At 39.7% G+C, this 17,990-nt stretch overlaps 1 protein-coding gene across 1 annotated transcript in view; it reads right to left on the bottom strand.

Moving 5' to 3' along the window:
* Nucleotides 1-17,990, bottom strand: part of FAT3 (FAT atypical cadherin 3) — a 637,939-nt gene that overhangs the window by 479,704 nt on the left and 140,245 nt on the right. The gene's annotated exons all lie outside the window — the stretch shown is intronic.

Raw genomic sequence — 17,990 nt, 5'->3', positions numbered from 1 at the left:
TGTGGTTTTAAAGTCAGAATTATGAGACACACTTATTTCTACTATTCTTTTTCTAGAAATAAACCCTGTTAGAAATATAGTTTTATCATTCAAATGTGCTACAGGAATTCCCCTTTCTATTTCATGCCTCACCTCTATGCCTGTTTCTTCCCTGATACATGAGAGAAACAGATGAAGGTATTGGGGTCATTTAGCAAGCAATAATGGGAGTAGTGCCACGCAGATGAGAAAGTGAGGAATGACTGGTTTAAAACCTTTGGAGATTTTTATAGGAAAATGCCCATCTCTGCACCTTTCCCAAAAATCACTGCTTCAGGGTTAAAAGATGCCCCCACCCCCACCTTTACATCATACAAAGAGGGTGGTTGGGATTAAGGATTTAAGCCTGCAAATGTTGCTGTGGGGAGGAGAAAGCTTTCTGTGAAATGCATACGGATTCCTTTGTTACGTTATATGAGGCTATGGTGACTCCTGGGAAGTGCACCTTACAATCTGCACATTCCAGATGAAATAAGCAAAGAAATTTGTTGATTCAAATTTATATCTTTGGATCAGCAGGAATGGGGATAACATGCCAAATTAATCTCACTTTCATCTTCCTTTGTTTAAATTATATTTTCCTTTCAAAAGTGTGTTTGCTAAACTGGTGGATCAGGGAAATTCTGTACGTGTAGCATAGCTGGATGTCAGCAAGGCATTTGACAAAATCTGTCATGAGATCCCAAAGGACAAGCCAGGGAAAATGTGGGCCGAATGACAAGCCAGGGGAAGGGGTTTAAAACGGATTGCATTTCAGAACACACGAGGCAGTGTCAACCTGGAGCGATGTCTCCAGCGACTTGCCTAAGGACTCTGAATTCAGCCCCCTGTCTGTCAACATTTGTCCTAATGACTGGGATTAGGTTACAGACAGCTCACCAAATTTTCACATGACTCACAACTAGAAGAGCAACAAATATACTGGATGACAAAGTACAGCCCCAAAGGACTTCAATAGGCTAAGAAGGTGTTTCTCAAAGTGCAGTCTGCACATCACTTATGGAAGAATCACCTGATTTAAAATGAGTCATCTGGTTTAAAATGCAGATGCCCGGCCCAGAGCACACCGGCTGACCTGTGGCAGACACAGTCACCTGAAACAGTGGATCCTGACCTGCAATTCAGTGTGTTCATGAACATCCTTTCTGTACATACATGACAAGGCCTTTAAACTTCTGTTACCTCAAGATTTGTGAAACTTGAAGGAGGAAAACACCTCCAGAAAGTCTGGGTTTTATTTTTTCAACTCAGGAAAAAGACCAAGGAGTATCTTTCAAAATAAATTCAACCTGGAGGCTGATAAGCATCTAGGTGGTGGCATAAGAATTAAAGCCAATCACACTCAGGTAGAATGGAGGAATGTTCCAGTTCAGCCCTTATAATGATCTCCTTTCAGCAAATGAAAGGTTTTGTTCCAGGTGCCTTCCTGGGAGTAAGCACCTCAGCAGGTAATTCCGTTAGCCTTGTCACTTTAATAACAACCAGATTTACCAACGGGAAACGGAAGAAAACGTTGAACAAAGGACAATGTAAATAAATATTGCTTGTCCGAAAATGGCACTCAAACTTACCCCTGCACTAAGAGTCTCTGTGATTTTTTATATTCTGAATAACAACTCTGAAATCCACTTCTAAAAACTAGTTTAAGACTAATGCAATGTTCAACCTTGAGGAAATTAAAAATACATGTGAAGCCATGTCTCTTTACTATTAAATACTGGAAGTTGATATTAAAATCTGGAATCAAAGGAGAACCCAGCTTTTGCTTCTTAACATAAGGTCGCTGTCTGCGAACATAATATGCAATTGATTTGAGCCCCAAAGTTCAATTTTCTCCTTGATATTCTGGCATTTATGAGATCTGGCCTGTGGAAACTAACTAATACTGTAACGAAGAAGCAACAAAACCTCATGAAGCAAAACACCGTGCTCAGTGAATACAAACTGAGAAAAAGACAGCACCTCATGTTTCCCTCATTCTCTCCTAGACACATTGTACAATCATCTTGCCATATTCATTTTCAAAAAATATTTCTCTTTAAGAAATAAAGTGGGATACATAAAACAGAAGAATAATCCATAAATTTGCCAGACTGTTACTAGAATTCACTGAGGAAAAAAAAGGGAAAAAATGATTCATCTATTAATAACCTTTCAGCTAGCTGCCTATCTTCTTGAACAAAAATATATGGGTTTACTTCTTGAAAGTCAGATCAAAGGTGCTTTAGAAAATTAACATCTTTCTTTTATTACTAAAGGGAAGATAAAGAATGATGTAGTTTTATTCTTGGAACTCACCTACTGGATTTATGATAACATAAAAGAAATGCCAGCCCTTATGATCCTACCTTCTCTTTCAACATTGGGGTAACTGAATCGTGTTGCATCCCATATGGCTCTACTCGATGCTTAGGCATCGAGCAAAACAAAAACAAGAGACAGAAAATGGACTGGTGGTTGCCAGGTGCTCGGAGAGAGGGGAAATGGTATGAGGTTCAGAACTAGAGGGGGGCAATAGTCGTACGACACTGTGAAAGCCCTAAATACCACTGAATTAAACACTTCAAAATGGTTACTTTTAGGTTATGTGACTTTCATCTCAATAAAACAAAAACAGTGCAAGTCCACGGTTACCCTGAGGACCTCATCCCATCAGCGGCTCACCCACAGGGAGAGATCAGTGGGGAGCATCAGGGCACTGAGTGGGAGTCTCTGTTCCAGCACCCACTCATGGAAATGTGACCCTGTACCTTCATCAGTCTGGAAAAGAATTCTACCTGCTAAAACAAAACTGAAGTGTCACCAACAGGTTATCTATCAAAAGAGAGTTGGCCTGAGGGTGAAGGGGACTGGGCGTTGCCTCAGCACTATGAAGAGCTCAGTCCTGCCCTCTGTGTGTCCTTCCTTCTCTGTGAAGTGTGGATGATTATGCTTCACAGGGTGGCTGTGAAGGTCATGCGGTGCCACCCCATGTGATGCAGCACAGCCAACATGGTTTCTTTTGGGGTGTTCAACAAAGAAGAAACAGCTGTATAAACTACAGTTGACCAATCAAGCAGACAGCCAAGTGTAGCTGGAAGAGGATGGTGGAGCCTGTAGAACCCATTAAGGACCACAGACCCTGAAGGCTATAGAGCAAATGGAATATTTATGTACCAGGCACAAACTGTCCACACTAGGAATTAGCAAGAGGCACAGTAAATGCCAAAGGTCAACCAGAAATGGGAACGTATATGATTAACAGGTGCCTTCACATTAATTCTCAAACTTAATCTTCCCCACACATAATCCCTATTATTAAATTTAACAACAATTATCCCCACAGCAGAACCTCACCTGTAACATTTTGTTCCTACTTTCCTTGAATACGCCTCCCCATACCCGCCCCCCGACACACACACAAATCTGATTACAGGATGGCATTCCAGCCCAACAGCATCATCAAGAAATAGCACAATCCATTTTGTCTCTCCTGGTTATTTCATCCAAATGTTCTTCTAGTTAATGACCTAACCAGCACCTGTAAGCTGGCTTCTGACCTCACCTAACCTCACAGCCCCATTCTGGGACATCCATCACCCAGAACCTGGTCTGATTCCTAATTGAACTTCTTCCTCCCACATGTGGTTAGAACTAAGAAGCCCATATTTTTCTACTCCAAAGACCCAATTCTGGCCATTTGAGCAATTTCAAAGCAATGATAAACATGAAATACAAACCCAATTGAAATGTCTGATTTTTTTCCTAGTACGTAGTATGCTTTTTTATCACACCTGTGAAGGTCCTGGCCCTGAAAATGAACAGATGAGAAAACCCAAGCCAGGAGCTGACCTGCAAGCCTTCTCCTCATTGTTCACAAGGGCCTCTCAGCTCTTGAACATGAACTGTCCCAGCCCAGAGTTTCTGGCTTTTTTTCTCATCTATAGTCCAGCAAAGTGATTTGGGCAGAGGCAAAGACAGAATAATCTACTTTGGTCTGAGTTACCACTGAACTGCCTGGTTTGTACACAAAAGATGATTTCTTGCTAGCAGCAACCATTCCCTGGCCCCCTCAAACAGAGTAATCCCATCAGAAGGAGTGTATGTTACCTGCCAGAAGAAAACATTGAAGCCATGGCTTGGTAACTGCAGACATGTTTGATAATCGGAAGCTTCTGTGTCTCAGATCTGCATGTCTGACGGTCTGGGGGCATGCGCTTCTGAGCAACAGCAATGCCCATTACATTCCTTTCGAAGTGGGAAGGCTAAAACAAATACATAAGGAATCCAGACATGTGCTCTATGCTGCATATGAAATAACTCATTTAGTATATAATACAAAATCAGTTGTGGAGCAAGCTCAAAACTACACTCTCCAGAAAGAAAGACAATAATTCTTACTGAAGACAGAATAAAGGAGAAGATAGAGTGTTTTGAAGAAGTCAGAAGCATTGCCTACAGAAAGTATATGGATGGGAGGGAGGGAGGGTGGTGACAAGTCCAAAGACCTCACTTGGAAAACCACTAAAGTCCTTTTGCAAAGAAACATCAAAGAGGTCATCAATGTTTATGAAATAGAAATTGAGGGACTTGAAGGTGAAGATATTAAAAACTCTCTAAGAGAGTCATGAAAATCTGAGGTCTTTGGCACAGTCCAAATAATATATAAAGTCTTATATAAAAAAATTGCTGCCTAAAATGTATCTAAAGTTCCAACCAGGGTAAGAGAGGCAGCACCTACCCAAGGGGGGCAGAGGTATGAAGGGGCTTGTTGAGCTGAAGTAACCAATGAAAGGTTTATGAGGCTTTATTGAAAGAGAGGTGAGAAGAAAGACAATAAAAGAATTGTGTTGAGGATAAAGTCCTCCAGATAATAGAAATATAAAGAGTCAGCCTAAGAATTGACCAAGAGAGGATTAAACACACTGTAAGAGAAGAGCAAGCCTGGTGACAAGAAAGCACGGGAAATCTGAGATGACTATACTTATAAGAAAGTGATGGGTAGGTTTGCAGACATTTTCTTGGCTCCATTAGGGCAGGGAAAAAGAAGCCATAAATATAAGCTAAAAACCCCACTGGGGTCAATAAACTATAGTGAAAATTATTGAGAAGTCAAATACTATTTTTTTCAATGTAAGTTGTTATCATTAGTTTTGTCACTACCTTAAATGGCTAGGGAAAAAATAAGCCGCAAACTCCCATATTTACACTTAAGCTCTTCGTAGATCACCCATGTCTCAATGTTCTCGGTCTACACATACATCGCTTAAAGCTTTGAACCACAAAAGAGCAAAGAAGGTACTGGAACAAATCCCAGACATCTTTAGAGGTGAAGCTGATGGCCAGAAAAGACCTCACCTTCATCGCACCCAGCCTTTGGAAAGGAGTGAGGCAGAGACACAGCTGCCGCTGGACACGCACAGCCAGCCCTTCCTTCTCTCCCTTTCCTTCCAAAACGACTTACTGAGGAGTGACTGTATGCTGAGCTCTGAGTGGCCGAGACACAGGACACAACAGTGCATTAGATACAAATCCTGCCTTCAAGGAACTTACGATCAAACAGAAGTAATAAGACAATTAACAATTGATGCTGAAATAAGATGAAGTATTGCCAATGGGGGTGAATTCAAGCTGGGCCTGTATACCCAGATCTTGGGCATATTCAGCAATTCTCACAAAACCCGTTGATCTCACAGCATAAGCTGGAAATAGCCAGACAGATTCTTTGACAATATAACTATCAGCTAGAAACATTTTTATCACTTGCTCTCTGGGCAGCTGAACAGAATCTTAATACAGACAGAATGCAGAACACAGAGACTAAATGTAATTTAAAATAACTGGACAACAATTTTTATTTCATTTCCTAGGGCTATGTGGAACACAGTTGAATTTTTTAAAAATATCCTGTATAAACAATTAAGTTTAACCACCAGCAATAACTCCTGTCCCTGGTTGAGTGTTCCTGGAAGAAAAACGTAATCAAACTTTGAAGACAGATTATTCAAATTGTAAGCCCTAAAAATTACACATTCATAAACACAAGAGACAGTATGGTATGTTGGAAAGTCAAAGTATTTGGGCAAGTCATCAAACCTTATTATGTCTCATTTTTCCCACTTGTAGAATAGGAAAAAGGTAGATAATAATATGACACATGTAGCAACACTTTTAAAACTTTTTACCATTACACTGTTACAAGTTTGCCTCCAAGGTGTTATACGAAACAAGGTACAGATGACAGGCATAAATATTTGCTCTTACACATAAGCTCTTGTTGGGTTTCTCTCTCTCTCTCTCTCTCACACACACACACAAACACACACACACACAGAATGTGCAGGTTTGAAAATTTGTACCTCAATAATCTGAAGCCTTTAAAGTTGCTTCCAATTGAGCATCTTCTTAGTGTCTGCTGAAGGGAATTTACACTGTATTTATGGCCTGGACATAATCATTACCATTCAATAAAAATGACTCATTAAATAAAAAGCAATTTTCATCCATGAGCTCTTAGGATATATTTGCTTACTTATAGCCTCTTGCTCAATATTTTCTGTATTTCTCAGTACAGTTATTTAAGGGTCATATGCCTGTTCAAGATTTGCCAAATCACAGCAGCTCAGAACCCTGAAAGACAAAAAAATACTCACTAACAACAAACACCCAAGTAAAGAAAAGTACACTCATTATCCAAAGTGAAAGACTCTAGGATCCATTTGAGAGAGACAGAGAATTTCTTGTATTTATTCAGCTTCTGGTTAGAAGCCAAAACAGCAGGTTTGTTGTTTCCAACATCTTTATTAATAACCCCATGCATCGAGTAGGAAATATTCCCCTGTCACAGAGAGAAAGCTTGAGAGTGACAGGCCATCTACTCAAACCTGGGTACGGAGTTCTGCATGTTAAGTGAGAACTGGAGGTCCCCAGAATGATTAACTATTTGCTGGGGAGCCAACTGCACATTCTTGCTCCCCACATGGGCTGCTTTCCCACTGCAGCTCTGAAACTCAAACAGGTTCTAGACAAAGCAGACAATTTAATTCTACAGAAGGGCTGGAAATTTGACCTTACAGCTGGAGAAAGAGCATTGGTTTGATCAGAACAAAAGAATGCAGAGCATGTGTTTCCCACCTACCTCCAGCTAAAGTAAGTGGTCTAAACAGTCAGTCCCAGCAGAGCATTTTCAACACCCCAGCATTCACCCAGGGAAGCTGGAGGGCTCAGGGGCATCACGTTGTTTAACAGGCACTGCCAGGAGCCACGGGGAAGGGCTGTGTTGTTTCTGTTTTTCACAGCCCCTTCATATTTTATAATAACAATGATACTGCTTCTCAGTTTAATGTCTAGTGTCTTAAAGTTGGTTTTACTTGTCTTACCTCAAATAACATAATTGCAGAGTAGAAAACAACTTTGGGAAAAGGAATGTTTGCATATGCTAATGATTTAATTTAAAGAGTTCTGTGACTAAAAACTGAGGATGCGTGATTAAAAAATGCGCTTTCATCTGTACTTCAAATGTTATGTATCTTTTTAGGTCAGTAAACAGCAGGATGTGAAATACTAACTCGGAAAATAACATAAAGAGGGTGGTCACCAAAAAACCTCACAAGTGCACACAGTCAACTCCGGCATCAGCCATTCTAGTTAGAGTCAGTAGCTCCACGTCTCATCAGTAACCAGCTAATGACGATCGCCTCAGACACAAAGAAAAGCCTCTTTTGAATCATCAAGACATCTCTGAGGGAAAAGGGCCCATGCTTAGAAGTCCTGGGTTCAAAGTTCAATTACATCAGGGAGCAGCTGCAGGGCCATGGAAAAGTCACTTCATCTCCACAAGTCCCGTCTTCCTCAAATGTCCATGCAGAGCACCAGACTACATACACTCCAGTTCAGTTTGAATTTAGCAGGAATAGTATTAAATTACTCTAATTCTTTGAAAATTAGTAATTTAGGTACAGGTGTGTATTTTATTAAACAGGACAACACACTTCCACTTCTTCTGTATGCATGCTTTATCTTCCCGATAAGAATGGAAGTTCTTCAAGCAAGGACCAAGCTCCATGCCCAGCACCAGGAGGACATCACACCTCACAGAGCAGCTGCTCAATCGGATAGGATGAAAGGCAACACATTTGGTCATGCAAGGACAATTGCCGTGTGATAGTAGTCAGAAAACCAGACTCCAGAGGAAGATGGGAAATGTGTTTGTAATTAACAAGGGCAGAGGCAGTGAAAACATTTTCTTCTTATTGTGTAGACACAGTGGAGTTAAAGGAAATTTGAGAAAAGGTGTATTTACATCAAGACTTTCAATTCACTGGAAAATGCTTTCAAAGAGGATACTTCTGAGTTTAACAAGTCTGCACTTACAATGCTGTCTCTTAAATCATATTTTTCCTACAGTCATAGTAGTTTTGTTCATCACAAAGAGTAGTTAAGAGTTTATATGTGGTTATCAACTGAGTTTGCTCCCATCTTTCTTGCCTTCCTCCAAGGTGAACTAACAAGTTGACAATCTAAAGTCTCTCCAGACCTAATCCAGAACCGTTTCTTCAGAACCTACCACCACCAGTCCACCTTCTCTCTCCCTTACTTGCATTATTTTTCTGCTTGGCACTTAAAGCCATCTAACATGTTATGCATTATACTTATCTTGGTTATTTATTTCTATTAATTTCATTATACTTATTTCTTGATTAATTATTATCCATTGGTTTAATTGACTAATTGCTTAATTTAATAATTAGTTGATCAATTATTATTAATTATTATCATTATTATTATTATGTTACAGGAACACGGATTTTTGTCCATTTGGTTCACTGGTCTAACTTAGTGCCTAGAACAATGCCTAGTATACACTAGGTGCTCAATAAATATAATATATAATAACAATAACATACATGATCATATCAATAACACATTATGATGTATAAAATGCAGGGTGGGGTAAAAAGTAGGCTTACAGTTGTTTGTATGGAAAATAATATAATTAATAAATAATAATACAATAAACTCTATTTCACATACAACCATACCCCTAGTTTTGTCCCACCCTGTATTATATAATTGTTTACATTAAATAATGTATTGTACATTTACATTTAATATGCATTAGAGTTAGTCTATATTGTGTGTTCATTACATTATATAGTACATGTGATAATATGCAATGTATAATGAATGACTGAATATTGCAGATATCCCCTTTACGCCCCTATCAACAAAAGCACATGAGAAAATGGGATGCACAGAGTGGCATGGGGAAAGTTGCAAATTTCTTGGAGGACCCAGACAGGTGGGGCCCAGGAACAGTATGTGGTCAGGACAGAAGCAAAGGCTATGGAATTAGGTGATGTGAGTTGGAGCCTTGGCTCTGTTACCAGGTTTGCAAAATTGAGCAAGTGATTTAACTTCTCTAAACTTCAATTACCACACCCATAAATCTGGAGCAATAAGAGTACCTGCCTCATAAGTTTACTGTGAGGACTGAGTGAGCTCAAGTATGCAAAACACCCTGCAGATTATCTAATAGTAAGCTTTCCATGGTGCTGGATGATACTGGTGATGCTGCTGACGATGGGCACAATGATGATGGAGATATTGTGACGAGGGAGGGAGATGGCAAAGTTCAACAGACAATCCTCAACCTCTAGGCTGTCTTCTGCCTCCCTCTGCATTTCTAGCCTGTGAATTCAAACACATACATTTGAAAACACAGCACTCAATGTCAGATGCTCACAAGAATTCATAGGTATTAATAAGATGCTTTGCCCTCATCAGTCACAGAATCAGAAATGCTGACACCGTTTCCCTTGTAGTTCTAAGCATTCCAGAGTCCAGATAAATAGGAACTATAACACCTTGATCAATCAGAGTCAGAGCCTTTAGGGAATATGTTGTGTAGTTGAGTTTTCTTAGTATGTAGCTGAATGCCTGCCCAGGTAGGCATCACAATTTTATGGGTTGTGTTTTGCTTTGCTTAGGTTTTGTTTATTTTGATGGAAAATCTTTCCCAAATACATTCTAAATTTTTGCTTAGATCTAGTTTGTGCAACCAAGATCTGCTCAACACAAGCTGCTCCACTACCCCCCAGGCCTCAACTGTTCACCAGCTTCCAGACAGGACCCCTCACTCCTACAACAGAAAAAGGCACTCCCCGAAGTTGACAGCAGAGGCTGTAATGGATGAACAATGACCAGACTGCACTATAACCACAGAGCACTGGCTTCCACACCAACTGCCCAGGCACAACAAGCACAATCCCGAAGAGCTGGGAAGTCACTGTCCTAGGTGGCAGATCTCACCAATACGAGGTTTAAAATGGGAAAGAGCTAAATGGAGAATTGCTTGCCCTTCTTTTCTACTCTCAGCCTAATGGCCAAGATGCAGCTGTTCCGTGTGGCCTCCCTGGAGACATGGCAGAGAGTGACTGAGAAACAGGTTGCAGCTATGACCAATTTAATAACACACCAATTTATCTTTGGTCTCTCTTCCTTCCAACCTGGCTTCCTTTCCCCTCTCACTCTTATCCCCCTACAATCTGCAGCCTTAATAAAACATTAGCCCGTATTGTAACTTTTGCCTCAGGCTATTTTCTAGAGAGCAGACTTGGACAATGTCTGCGAGTTTTCATTACAATGATCAGTTATTACATGCTGTGGTAATGAAGTGATGGACTCCCTTTGGGTTTCTATCCATAAGGAGCTACTTAGGGCCATTTATCCAAAGAATATCTGAAGTATGGTGATTTAGAGCTCAGACTCTGGGGCTGAACTATCTTATTCAAACCCCAGCTTCACTTCAAGCTGTGAAACCTTGGACAAGTTATTTAAAATTCAGCTTTTGTTTCCTCATCAGTAAAATATGGATAATAAGTACCTATCTCATAGAATCCTTCAGAATAGCAAATGATTTGATGCTTTTTAATTCCTGGAGTATGATAATCATGTACTGGGGATTAGCTGTTTATTTCTCTTGCTGCCAGATTAACAGGGTTATTTCTCATTGATGTTGGTATGCTGCTTAAAGAAGTGTCTCCGTTTTGTGACCTCTAAAATACTAGAGGACTATGTATCCACAAGTCTAGCTTATTAGAACTGTGTGCAGAGTCAAAGTAAATGAGGTCTAAGTAATAGTTTATGTGTTTCAGTTAAAAATTCTTTTTTAACTTCAACTTTTTATTATCTTTTAGTTCAGTTTATATAATATCTGTGAAAGAATTCAGATTTATTGAATTAAATGCTTTGCTTATTATTTATAAAGCAATCTGAAAAGTAAGTTGTTAAAGAGGCAGCAATTAGTGAATTAAAAAATACTGTTCTGGGGGATCAGTAATTGATGTATATTTGATTGACAACATAAACTGCATTAGGTTAGCATGTGAATTTATACATGAAATGTATAAAAAAAACACAAAAAAGTCACGTTCTCTGTGATCCTAACAGAGTGCCCATTCCTTGATCATAAGAGAATGAAATATTTTTGGAAACTAAAGCTATTAAGCTTACAGAAGTGAAAAACACTACACAAAAACTCTTTAAGAAAAATAGTATGTCTTCTAACTTTCTATTCTGGGTATACATTTAATTCTTCCAGTATAACCAAAACCTCCTGAACCCCTGCCAGTGTTACCCATAACTTGAACTTACTTCTGGATAAAAAATCCATTTACAAATGAGCTGTGCCATTCTGTCACCCCTTTTTACTTCAAACTTTTCTTTGCCATAATTAAACACTACAACACCAATATTCTCTCTATAACCTTCATCTGTGACACCAGCTCCGACCTCTCTGAAGTGGGTTGCAGCTAAGCCAGAGCATGTGGCTGCTCTTCCGAGACACCCGGAATGCAAAGGGATCCGCACGTCAGTCTTCTCCGCAGGCTGTCAGTCCTGTGCAAGCAATCACAGGCACTGCACACGGTCTGAGCCGGCAGCCCACACCCCGCATGGGCCCCTTAGTCAGGGACGTGGCTCCACCGAGAGCCAAACCAAGCGGGGCCTTGACCAACTTGCTGAGGGAGATGGTGGCTACCTTGGTGCCACAACATCCTGGGCTCAGGTTCGAGTGCTGGACAGCGGCCGGAACCAGTGCAAATTCTTTTCACATGCTATTTAGAAGACTCCCTAAGAGCAGTTTTTGATTATGTCCTGGTTCTTGAGCATATCTACCAAACTATCAAGTTCTCCATTAGCTTAAGTATTACTACACAGTTTTGAGTCTTCCAGTGTGACTGTGGAATACAGAATTCTGACTTAGAATTAACAGCCTTGAGTACCTACATTATCCAGGCTGTGAAACCCGTAAGGGAACTCTCACCTAGTCTGATGTTGATGATTTGTGTTCTAGTATAAAACTACCAGACACATGGAAAAAGGACTACATCTGCACTTTTAGCAACTAGAACAGTGTTTTATGAAATTGTTGTCCATATATTTGATCGCTATTTTCATCTCAAAGCTCATTTAGTTTAACCATGCAATAAATATTCCTTTAGAAATATCCTCTGATGTGAGAAAGAATCACAGAGGTAGCCAGATTTGGGGAGAGATGTGCCATATGCACAAGGGCAGGGCATCCACATACTTGGAAGAAAATCAAAAACTTATTTCCCATTACCAAGCTTCCATCAGGACCTCAGGGCCTCATACTGGCTCAAGTATGACATAATATCCCAACTGTATAATTCTACATCAAAGACAAACTCAAGTCAATGTTTAATCACAGAGTTTTAACAAGGTCACCATCAATAAAGTAAAAAGCATCCTATTGATGCCCATAGGCATGAGAATTACTGATTGTGAGATGTGCTATTGATATGTACATTATTATAGTAATAAATTAGATGATCTATAATGAAATTTTAAAAGATTATGAAAGTTATGGTTAAGAGAAACCAACATGACTTAGGGCAAAATGCCAAGCCATGCTTTTAGGATACAGATAATGAGTCTAAGTGAAAGAACTCTATGACACTTATTAAGACAGCTCCCAAAGGCCCTTTTTTATTTGCTTCCAGAAAATCCACTGGTGTATTCTCACTAGTGAACTGGCAAAGAGGTGTCATAAAAAAGAGGGGGTGCACTCAACAGTGCAACCCTCTCACCAGCCGCCCCCTCTGAAAGGGCAGAGCTCAAGCCTCTGTATTTCTTGAACTTGAATATTTTCCTACTCTTCAAGTACTGCTCTGGCAACAGAACTTTCAGGGTACCTATTTGGAGACATCTTGGAGCCAGACCCACTCACATGTAACCTTGATCTTATGTCCTGGGCACTGTTTTGTCTGTTGGCTTAATAATACATGAGGGTGACAAAAATCCTTCAATCTGGTCTAAGTGTCACCAACTTTCAAATCAGGACCAACTGTTGTGGCCTGATGAGCAGTCACTGTCTCTCATCACCTTGAAGACTTATTTCTTTCAGAAAATATTCATTTATTAACATTACTAGGCAGATGCAGATTTAACATGGACCTAGCAAAGTCAAAGCTTTTAAGCCATAGGGAGGACCTAGCAATGGTTCACACCGTTAACCATTTTTGCAAAAGACTTAAAAACTTCTTTCTTTTTTCCTTCCAATGACATTGTTTTCCTCATGACATTTTGAATCATCAGGTAGTGTCGTGACCACCAACCAGCAGTGACCTGAGAACGCTGCAGATGGCTCATCGAAACACCAGAAAAACATACACACGGACAAACAAATCCTGTGGAGAAATAGGGACAAAATGGCCACTCTCTCTAGTGGGGAGCATCATGACCACCCTCCCTAGGGGAGAGCGCCTCGTTCTCCTGCCTGAGCAGGCCTTTATTGGGTTTGTTTACACAGGAATTCAGGTAAAGCTCATTAATCATTGCCAGGAAGTAAGGATCAAACCATAGATAACAAAGAACTCTGAGGGCCTATTCTGAGTCAGTGTCAAATAGCTAAAGAACTGTAAAACTTTGAGGAACAAACTTACTTCTTGCTTGGACCCTTATCATTTCATTGAGAGCATTCTAAACAAAGTAGGTTTTACAAGATTTTATATATTCTTTCTTAGGCCTGATTGCCCGGGGAACCTGCCCTTTCCAGCACAGGGCTGCACCACCCTCCGTCATTGTTTCAGGCTTAAGTAGAGCAAGGGAAGTAAGGCAGCCAAGAGATTAGGAGATTTTCTCGCAGACAATGAGGATTCAGGTTTTGTCAAAGCCGAGGGGCTGGGGTCCATCACTCCCTTTTGCTGTAGCCCCCAAAGTCCTTCCTTGGGGGCCTCCCACATGATCATGCCTGTCTTAGGTCGTTCCCCCCTTAGGGAATCTTACCCATCATTGGCTAACCAACCAAGCATTGGGGGCCAGTTATGGATGACGTAAAAGGAGCAGAAGTGGCACTCCTGCCAGGGAGACAAGCTTTTGTCTCCTTGCTGGCTTACGGTCCAAGGTCATTCCCTCAGCCTTAGCCTTGGCGGGGGTTACGGCTTCTGACACCAGACAGGGTGGTTCCCAACAAGGTAGAGTGGCTGAAGGCATTTGGGCCACCTGTTCCAGGGAAAATTGAGCTGGGGATACATTTAGTGTGCAGTTAGTGGCATATATTTATGTGGTTCCCCATCGATTCAATGTATAACTGTTCAAACTGTTGTGAGTCGTCCCAGTGCAGAAATGGATTCCAACAACACTCCAACTACATATGGGACTGAGACACCCACCATTGTAGCATGGAAATGAAGGATTAGTACTTGTATCACCACCTGAACATTTCCTGTAGTGGCCAGTGCTGAAATTATGGCAGTGGGGGAGGGGAGAGTAGGATCAAAGTCCACAGAGCCAGAAGTGGTCTGAGGAAAATTCCCCATTGTAAACCTGTATTTGGCGGTATGGTTCTTGCCTACACAGTCAAAATGAAAGTTTTCTTCTGGAATTCAGGCTACGAATTATAAGCTTACCATGAATTTCTTCTTTTGTTGATTAGACTCTCTGAAACAAAAATTAATAGACTCTTTTTGTTTATAAAGCATAGACCTGTAGCAGTATTAACAGCGAACACATCTGTTGTAGCTTATGTGAGAAAGAGACTTGATAGATTTTTTTTCAAAAATGACACCAATATAGAAAATTTAGATAACATTACCAATAACAAGTTGCAACAATGGAAAAAAATTTCTAAACTCTCAATAATAAAACACAAATTTCAATTAGCAATTAGCAATACTGGAGGAAACAAAATAATCTTTCTGTACTTTTTAAAATTTTATTTTCAATTACAATTTATATTCAATATTATTTTATATTAGTTTCGGGTGTGTACTTTCTATAGTAACAATTACAAATTGTTACCCCATAAAGAAGCTACCAAAGCAAAAATACAACCAAAAAGTAAGAGAAAAAGGTATTAGAGAGGTATGACAGGCATTTGATCAACAAAAATATTATATTACTTTTCTGAATTGTGTGATACGTGCTATTTGTTGACTTTCAAACTGATGCATTATTAAAATTTCTCTCCTTATTCCAAACAAATATAATAATTTAGTAGTCATAACTTCTCACACTTTTTCTCAAATCACGCACTCAAAATTATATGAGGTATAAGCTTTCATCCTCACAAAACTTAGATCCTTTCCAGGGTTGGGCTTTCCGTGATAACTGAGCCTCACTTACAGATCATCAGCTCACTTTAATGCTCCAGTGACCTCTCATCCTGTCTTGTCTCTGACAGGAATTTGTAAAGGCATCCCATAACGCTAAAGGGTGACAAGAGCTAAGGCCACAATGAACATGATGAATGTCTGGCACAGACACTTAGGCATCGCACAGTTGGCAATTAAATGATTTTCCACTAGTCCTTGACTGAATCTTCTATGCATGCTGTTCAGTGTAAAGCAGGGAATCAGTGCACTGTAAATGTGGGAATGCAGGAAGGAAGAGGTGGAGGGCAAGAAAAACAGGAAGAAGGGAAACACAGAAGGGAGAGAGGCAGATTTAAACAGAAGCAAGTGGAGAAAAACCTATGGACTTGGTTTAAGTTCTATTTATTCGATTTTCAGAGTAAACCAAAAAGCCTTTATGTTTTTATCATAGTATCTTTTAGTGTGTATGTGTGCATACCTCAGATTTTTAATTCCTTCAACTTTTATTCACTTCTTGACTCAGGACATTTCATAGTCAATGTTATTCTATTATTCTCACCAGCATACTGCTTCTTAAAAGCAACTAGAGTATTACCTATGTTATGCACATGAAAATCTGTGAATTTAACCACAAAGAGTGGCCTTAGAGGAGCCACTAAATCCTCCAATGTCCAATAGGAAAATCTGGAGAGTCCTATTGTATTCAATAATTCATATACCAGTGCCCAGAATTTAATATAAATTGAATTGAAAGCTATATACAACTCTGTGTAGATTCTGACTGTTGATAAGACATGCTTTCATAAAAACTGGCAAGCTAAAAATACAGACTATAGCCCATTTTAATTTTCATTTCAGTTTCCTTTCAGTGAAACACTGTGAATGCAGTGGCATCACATAAATATTTATCAAACTCTGTAATTCTTCCAAACATAATGATAAATAAAAAGTGTCTTCAAAACACCTGCAAAAACATTTTTAGAGACTGAAATGAGATGCAAGCTATCCAGTTACGGAAGGCAATACGTTTATCCCACACCTACAGAACCATTAATACATGAAGTAATCATTTGATAGTTTCTGTAACCTCTGCTTACTAGAACTTTGAAATTTCATTCTTACTGATTGAAGAAATAAAAACAATTCAGTACCACCTGGCATAGCAGAAATAGTGATCTTGACATGAAAAGCAAGGTGAGCCATTCAAAATTTCCATTATTAATATAAAAGAAAGCCAAATTTCAGAGAAAAGACAAGTTTCCAGGTTGTTGGCTTGCCACCATATTTGGATTCCCTCCTGATGGTGGTCATTATTGTCATCATTTACTAGTTACACAGGGACAATAGCAGCTTGAACTTGCTACACGAAGCAGACGTAATTACAGATTTGAACCAACAGTCCTCTATTAAAACCTAAATTGCCTTCAGTCAACAGTTAAGAAAAGGTCAAGAAGAAGGCACCTGCTGAAAAGAGTCATAAAAATATACTGTTCATTATTTTCCAGAAGCTTCTAATCCTTTCTCCCACCTGGCTTATATGACAACCACTAAGTTCATCTAAATGTTGTGGACTGTTCAGGGCTCCTCTGGGAAACATTATTTTTCTCTCAAATAATTATGTTCAAAAAGTCTAAAGCTAAGGTTAAAAATCCAGACATGAGAAAAGTTTCTGCTGTCACTTGATCATAGCTCCACTTCTCTCCTTTGCTTACTCTGGTCCCAAGGGCAAATTTTAACAGGAAGCCTGAGCCAAAATTCATTGAGTCTCTTTTGACTTGCATGGGTGGAAGTAAAATATCATCTCAAACAAAAATTGAGGATAGGGAATGCCATTTAGCATGCAGTTATGAACTGCACCAAAGCCACCAAGGAACCTCTGTCTTACTCCTCAGTGTGTTAAGGAAGAAATTAACAGGCAAGTTGGAGGAAAAGAAGCTGGAAATATTAGCAATCACCATAAGATAAAATATGATTTCTCGTGTTTCTTAACAGAAGAAAAAAGAAGCTTATATATTATCACATTATGCAAGAGGCATGCTACTATGAGATTTACCTACCACTTTAAATGTCTGGGCTGGGCTAACGGTTTCTGCAATGACAAAAGGCTCCTGATATTTCTAATATTTATAATGCCTTATTAATGTTTGACTACAGTTGTCTCCATTTTCCCACCACCACTTTCCCCCACTGCACCTACTCCAACCTCCCACCCTCAATCCTACCCGCTTTGGCTTTGTCCATGGCTCCTTTATACATGTTCATTGATGACTCTTTCCCTTCTTTCCCCCGTTATTTCCCTTCCCCCTCCCCTCTGGGTACTGTCAGCTTGTTCTTAATTTCAATGTCTCTGGTTAT

The sequence above is a fragment of the Phyllostomus hastatus genome, unplaced genomic scaffold (genome assembly GCF_019186645.2).
Source record: "Phyllostomus hastatus isolate PE091 unplaced genomic scaffold, TTU_PhHast_1.1 phas_scaffold_317, whole genome shotgun sequence".
Lineage (NCBI taxonomy): Eukaryota > Metazoa > Chordata > Mammalia > Chiroptera > Phyllostomidae > Phyllostomus > Phyllostomus hastatus.
Note: the sequence above shows the minus strand (reverse complement) of the source record. Positions and strands in the feature narration are given on the sequence as shown.